Consider the following 7,501-nt stretch of genomic DNA (forward strand, 5'->3'; position numbering starts at 1 on the left):
AACAAACAAAATAGCTGCTCCAGTGAGTTATTTACATTAGTGTGCTTCAGAGCAGATGGAGGGCTTTATATCCCATTATGAAAGGCATGCAAGTTACAGTGACATGAGTCCTAATTATGAACAACTTAAACTGCACCATCTGCATTTCACAAAGCTCCATATGCGGGGGGATGATCGAGCTTGGCTGCCTGCGTTTGTTAGCAACACGTGCAAAACAGACACCAACAGGAAGAACCTAAAGATGCTCAGGCAGGCTCTGTGACAGGAGCTGGAAGTGTTTGCGGTGTCCCTTCTGCCCTCATTGACCAAACAGAAAACTGGGGGTGACAATCACCCCAGGACAGAATTACTGCCTCCTGTGGAGTGGGGTATTGATAAATAGAATTGCCAATTTCAACTTATTGGTTATCCACTCTTAGCTAACACTTACTGGGTTTCTTTATTTTCTTTTTTTTCTTCTTTTTTATTTTTGGCAGAAAATTTCACATCATCTTCCCCGTGGCAATCTGAGCACAGAGTGTTTAATTTTAGATGCCCAGATTGAAAGCCCAATTCTTTTGCCACTGACAGTGTTCTGCCATGCAAATTTCAGCATCAGGGATCCACTGACTTCAGTTTAATGGAGAATAAGAAAATTAATCTTTTTTTTGAAAAGGAAAGTTCATTGAGGCAAGTAGCCCTAGTTACCCAAAACACAGTATCCAAAAGTCTGACTTGTAAAGGGCTCCTTCTATGCTCTGCAGTAGGAGGAATTGTTTTTCTGCTTCTTTAAAGAGCATTAAACATAGTCTGTAACTGAGATTTAGCAGGGCAGTGCTTATTTTCCTTCTGACATTAGCAGTTAGTCCTACTGGAGAAAATCTGAAGACCTGAGCTACTCTTAGCTGGTTCTTCCCCGTAATTATTAGCACTTGGAATATGAGGGAATTCTAGACAGTGGGCACAACTCTTCAGGTTGAAAAGGTAAAATTTCAAGTGAACGCAAAAGGATTTTTTCTGTATGCTTGCATGTGGAAAAAAAAAAAGGTGAAGGAGGTCAGATAAGTATGTGCTTCTGGTTATCATAGGTGATCTGCACTGTAGCTCCTCTGATTCTGTCTTCAGAGCTTCAAAAGCACAACCTAGCAATAGCAGTCTCCTAAATCCAGGCCTCTCATGGTCCTACCCTCAACCACCCTTTTTCTATCTCTCTCAGAAAGGCTTTGATCTGGTGCAATCTGCAGTAGAGTGAATAGCTGGTGAACTCTTGAGATGACAAACATCTTGCTTGAGGAGGGTTCTGTGAATCATCTTTTAGTGAGAGATGGCAGGAGCTGAGGTAGCTATTATTATACTGGATTCAGTTCCTCCTCAGGCTGGACTCTATCACTGTAAGATAAAAACAAAATACTGAATTAGGAACAAAAAAAAAAAGAGTGAAATTTCTCTAAGCAAAAGTAATTGGGTGAACACAGCATGATTGAAAAGTGAGAGGAGATCGTTAATGTCTGTTTTCACAGAAATCTGGATGTAGGGGATTAAGCTGACTGTAATAGATTCCTCCCACCTCTGATTCCCCCCTTGCCATTCTGCTGCCTCTGATATGGAGATTTACACTGACCTCTGGGCTTCTAAATCTTGCAATTTTCCAGGTCTTTGATAGAAGCACATTCTCACTGGCCACTTAATTTCTTTCTGATCAGTATTATGTGACACCAGCAATCAGAGAGCCTTCGATTCACCAGGACAAAAGGCAGAATGGAAATGTGCTTTTTTCCCCCTCACGCGGCACAGCCATGGTCCCATGAGCTGGCTCTAATCCTGGTTTTATTTTTTCTTTCCTGTTTTTTAGTGATTTTAGAAGCCCAGCTTCGAGCTAAACAAGAACAAGATAAGACAAGTTCTTTTACCATTTGAATACTGAGGAAATAAATCTTTTTATCTCTCCCTAACTTCAGGTGCAGGAAGTAAAAAACCTTTTCTCTATGGACACTGAATAGGACTGGTCTATTTTACCCTCCCTGCAGCATTAGTTGCATTTCTAAAAGGAGACCTATTTAACCATATAAAGCAGCAGGAGGTATGGGGACAAAATGGAACTATTTTCAAGAAGACAACTCTGAAGCCTCAGACATAGCAGACACAGGTAGTAAAACCACCCTCCATTAAAGTTGTGACTGGAGGATTCCAGAGCAAATCCTTTAAATATTATTTTGTGAATCTCAGGCCAATGTTTTCTTTACCAACACAAGTATTTAAATACAAAATATGTAAATAATAAGGGTTAGAATTAAAAAGAAAATAGAATTTAGATGTAAGGTAAAAAGTTGTTGTTTCCTGCGTTATACACAGTTTCTGCTCCAATTCATGTGTGTATATAGTGTATATACAGTCCTTTCCTGAGGATATCCATGATAAAGTGTTGATATTTAATCAGTCTTTAGAGTATTGCCTGCACCTTATTTACCAAAAATTGATGTAGCTTCATATAAAACCAGAAAAGCCACATCCTTCCATATTATTCAAAAAAATAAAAGCCATATTATTCAAAATAACACCACCGATTGATTAATGTAGCTTTATATGTGTGGTACATTAAAGTGGTTTTAAATTAGAAAAAAGGTAAAAATATCTTGGGTTGAGAGTTAAATTAACTGGGAAAGCATCAGGCATCATTGACATGAGAAGATTTCTCAAGCAGAAGAATCTTCAGTCATTTTGAACTTGCTGATGAGAAATTTTAGGCAGGTTTGGAACACAATCAAATAGATAAACTGTACTCATATTATGCTATTTTATCACGTTCAAAATATTTCTCAGGTTGTTTGATCAAGGCTGTTGTCAGCTTTGTAATTCTTGAAATGAAGGGTTCTCTCTGATTTTTACAAGAAGGAATTGCACACAATGGATAGGCAAAAAGGAACCGATAAGAAACACAATATTTTTAATTTGAAAGAGGTAATTTTGGCCAAATTCAACTCAAGAAAATTTTATAATACTTTGGATTTGTATAAAAGAAAAATAAGATTCTAACCTCATAATCTAAGTATATCTACCAGGAACATTTATTTTTAAGTTTCTGTTTTCATCAAATTAATGCTTTAACCACAATAATCACTTTGTGTATTACTTATATAATTCACAAGGCTAAAAAATCCTTGTCTGGCCACAGACATGATGCTTCTAGTGGTAAACTATGAGCTGCTTAGAAAAGGTCTTCTAAAAGGAGATATCAGGTCAGCTGTGAAATTGTTGTGAAATTCAAAGTTGGGAAATTAGGGAATAATTCCTTCTATAAAAACTACATTTGCAACTCCAGTTGCAATTAGAGGGTTTGCCTGCATATATAAAGATTGTTTTTGTTAAGCCTGGGAGAAGAAATCCCTGGAGGCCTTGGAGGAGCTGAAGGGAATAACATGGGAATTGCTGAAACTCTTTAGTTATGAAGTGAGGAGAAGATTGTCAAGATCAGAGCAATAGAAGTGGTGTATAAAAAAGGGTGTGATTACTCGAGCACTTAAAATTGTGTGAATTACTTGCTTAGCTCTCCTGTTTTATGTCAACACATGTCCTCTACCCGTGTCCTGGGCTCCCTGCCCTGCCCCTGTGGAATGTGGTGCATCTGTGCACGGCTGCCTTGAGACTGGGTGGTCTCACACCATAAACAAAAATTCACAAAAATTGCGTGGAAGGTTCTCTTGGAGCTTCTGATCCGAGTAACCAGACACGTCATTCTCCTGAACGATACCAAGGAGCTGGCTTTAAAATTCTTGGCATCCCACTTCAATTGCAAGGAAGGTGACATATCCAAACCCACTAAAATGTGGGGACCTTACTCTCTCTTATTTTCTGACTTTTAAACCACATAGGACATAATTTTACTTCTTTATTCCTTTAACTGAAAAGGATGTTTTCCATGAATGGTTTTGTAGGGCTTTGGTTTTGTTTTGGTTTTTTTCCCCCACATTCTGCTATAGAGAATGACAACAAACTGGTATTTTTTTGCTGCTGCTCTACTTCCCAATGTGGCTGTTCATTTTGGATTGCTCAGGTTTCCATGGTTGGCTTGAGAAACTCTGTTTTAGATGTCCATCATATGACAGCTAGAAGCTTTTTAGGATATTTTGCATTGCAGGCATGCCTCTCAAGTTTTCCTTCACTGCAGTTAGGTTGTTTAGGAAGCTGAATGAACACTCCCTGGCAGGAACATTTCCACACACCCTGAGAAAATGGAGAGATGTTGCAAGCCTTGTGTTCCCTGAGCCCAAAATCTGCCACTGCTGTGCTTGTGAAGCTTCTTGATGACTGAGTCCTTGGTGCAAGAGGAGATGGAGGAGCAATCAGCTGCTTGCTGGAAAAAGCCTTCCAGCCCTGCAGTGATTTCAGGGTGAAGGATTACAGGGTCTGTAAGGTCACCTGCCTGATGGAACTAAATCAAACCTATAATTAATCCATGTGTAATAATCTTTGTTGTAAAGATTGATTTACAACAATAACTGTATATGGCAGTAAAGCTACTGCCATATACAAGAGCTGCAGGTAGACTGAAAATAGGTTAAATTACTTTTGAATGTTACAATTGGCTCTTGTCCATAAATGAGTATTTGGCATGGACACCTGTCAACAATGTGGATCTGTATTTCATTCCCTTTCCATGATAATAAGCAGAGAGAGAACCTATTTTATTTTGGTTAATGGAATTTGTTAATTAGCATTAGTGAATTTAGGATTTTAGAAATAAATTGATTAATTTAGCAGCATGAATATGTACAACTGCGAGAAAAATCCATGTTTAAGGTTGCTAACAGAGGATTAGGAAGTCATGAATCAAAGTGCCAAGAACAGGAGAAACAAATCACCAGTCTTCATTTTATCCATAGGAGCCTGACTGCTAAATTAAAATTCTGCATAGTGTTAGTGAGAGCAAAAACCATTATTGTCTTTTAAGGTTGTGGTGGTTTGTGAAAGGGATTCAATAGCACAGCTCTGCACAAGGAGGTGGTAGTTGCAGTGACCCAGGGGACCCCTTCCAGCTCTGTGTCCCTACAGTTAATATTTAAAAGGCAAAGCCATAATGGGGATGAATGAATTTTTTTCTGCTGCACAGAAAAAGAATAGCTCCACTTTGTAAACTGGATGCCCTTGCTAGCTCTGCTGAGGTCTGTGTAGAAGATATCGACCGGCTGTGGAAGTTCCTTAAGTTGGCAGTGAAACATCCATCACTGAATGTTGGATCTAATTAGTGAAGCCAAGAGGGCTTTCCCAATGTCCTCTAAGTAGGTAAGACGTGAACATCTTGGTTTTGACAAACAATCCCCAACCCCTTCCCTGACCTTGGCTATGAACTTCTGGTCAATCCAATGGAACACAAAATATTTAATTTTTAATTCTTTTTTTTATTGCTTTCTCATCTTGGTTTTAGAGCCCACCATTGGTTATTCAAGACAGATCCCAATTACAAATTTTCACTTCACAGGAAATGAACGGTTTCTGTGTGGGATTTTAAAAGCCTCCTATTTTTTCCAAAATAAAAACTTCGAAAAAATATTTTTTGATAACTCAAATTACTGGAATCAAGCAAAGCAAAAATTTTGGCTTTTAATTTTTAATGATGAGACAAACACCAAAAATTTCAATAAAGTTTAAAAACTAACAACTTACTATAAACAACACATTATTTGAAATTAACAGGAAGCTGTAATAATAAAGTGATCAGCACATTTTCCCAGAAATGTATTCTGATGGACAATATTTGGCTGTTTCAGTTGTTATTAAGTAGAATAAAACTCTTTTGATAAATGGCTGGATGTGGAGAGAGAATGGGTTTGATTTCAGTCTGGTGAATCAGGTATCATGTAGCAAAACAAGTTATGAAAGCTGGGCTTCTGTGATGCTCAAACTGTATAAAATGAAAGCAGTTATTTATGCTTTTTACCTTTTCTTTGGTTTTTGATCTTCTCTCGTTATACACGAAATAAATTATTTTAGAACAAAAATTATTTTAGAACAGTTATCTGCATAAAAATACTGTGAAATAGGTAAACAAATATTAATTATAAAAGGTTCATTTCTATCCTGTTAACTCTCCTTAGGTTCATGAGCAGTAACTAATCATGGGCAGAACTTCTGAAAGGAACTGAGCACGAAGCTGTTATACCTAGGTTGTTTAAAAAGCCAGGTGTTTTATGCTGTTCTTTCTGTTATTAATTGCTATATGATTTGAAAACGCACGTGGCAGAAACAGCAAGAGCCTCTTATGGGAGTAGGTCCCTGCTGAGTCCCAGCTTGAAGAGAGAAGCACCCAAAATCTGCTTTTTTTTGAGGGCAGTGGTGAAGTTCCCTATGCAGTTTAAGGGTTACAGCCACTGATGGGGAAAGCCAATGCAAAGAATTTTCTGGAGAGATAACACTGCAAAAAGCCCATGAGATCTTCAGCTGGTAGAAATCATTTGCCAAAGACACAGCAGCAGCACTGATTTGCACCAGCTGAGACCAGGGGATGGGCCAAGGTGGGGGCAGAGCAACAGAAAGTACAAATGAGCTCTTGGAAGACACACCTTTTCTACCACTGATGTAGAATTACATTTAATTTGCTAGCATGGATTGAGAGCAGTTACCAAGTTTATTTATAACCTTTAGGATAGACACTCATCAAAGAGTGCTTTCCTCACAGTCTCTGTTTTGTATCTGCAGTAGAAGAAATACAACCAAAATATATACGTATGAAAAATAACCAAAGTGAAGTTTGCTTGATTCAGCACTGGAAATTTCATGTTAGTATGTTCTAAAATAACAAACACGCAGGTATTAATTGCCTAGGATGATAATAATATGCCATCTATGAATTCACAACTTATTAATTGCCAGACAAAAAGCAGCAAGCTTTTTAGCACCTGTAGCTCCAGGCAGCAAACAGCCTCATCTGCTGACACACGATTCAGCTCTGTTGAAATTAGAAAAAATTGTGGTCTAAATTTTTCTGAGAATCATCAACTCATTTCATATGAACCATCTCAGGAGATGCTGTGTTTCCTGCTGCAGTGGGACTGACTGTGACTTCTGGGTAGACATTTCATGTTGCCCACCTTCAAACTGAGCAACAGGACCACCTTCCCAAGCCTCAGGTGTCCCCATCTGTCAGAGCTGTGACAGTCTTGTGACTTTTATGGTGTTTTGCAGTAGGGTTTCTTAGTTTGGGAGGAATCTCTAGGTAAATAACTCAATGGCTGAAGCAGTTTCAGCAGAGATTTTGTTTTCTTTTAGGTTTTTTTGGTCGGGGGAATTAAGATGACTTTAAAAAAGGAGAACCGCTCCTGCCCCGCCATGGGTGGAGGAGAGCAACTGAACTCAGATTTTCTGCGTTTCCTGTGAGTGTGTGAACCTGTGCCCTGGAGGACTTAGGTGTTGCCCAGGCTCCTGAGCAAGAAAATGCCCTGAGAGAAAATTTTTAATAAGGGCAAATCCACCAAAAGATGCCGAGATTAATGCTGTGCAAGCAGCAGCTTCTTCAGGATCTGTATTG

This window comes from Corvus moneduloides, chromosome 2, assembly GCF_009650955.1.
Source record: "Corvus moneduloides isolate bCorMon1 chromosome 2, bCorMon1.pri, whole genome shotgun sequence".
Classification (NCBI taxonomy): domain Eukaryota; kingdom Metazoa; phylum Chordata; class Aves; order Passeriformes; family Corvidae; genus Corvus; species Corvus moneduloides.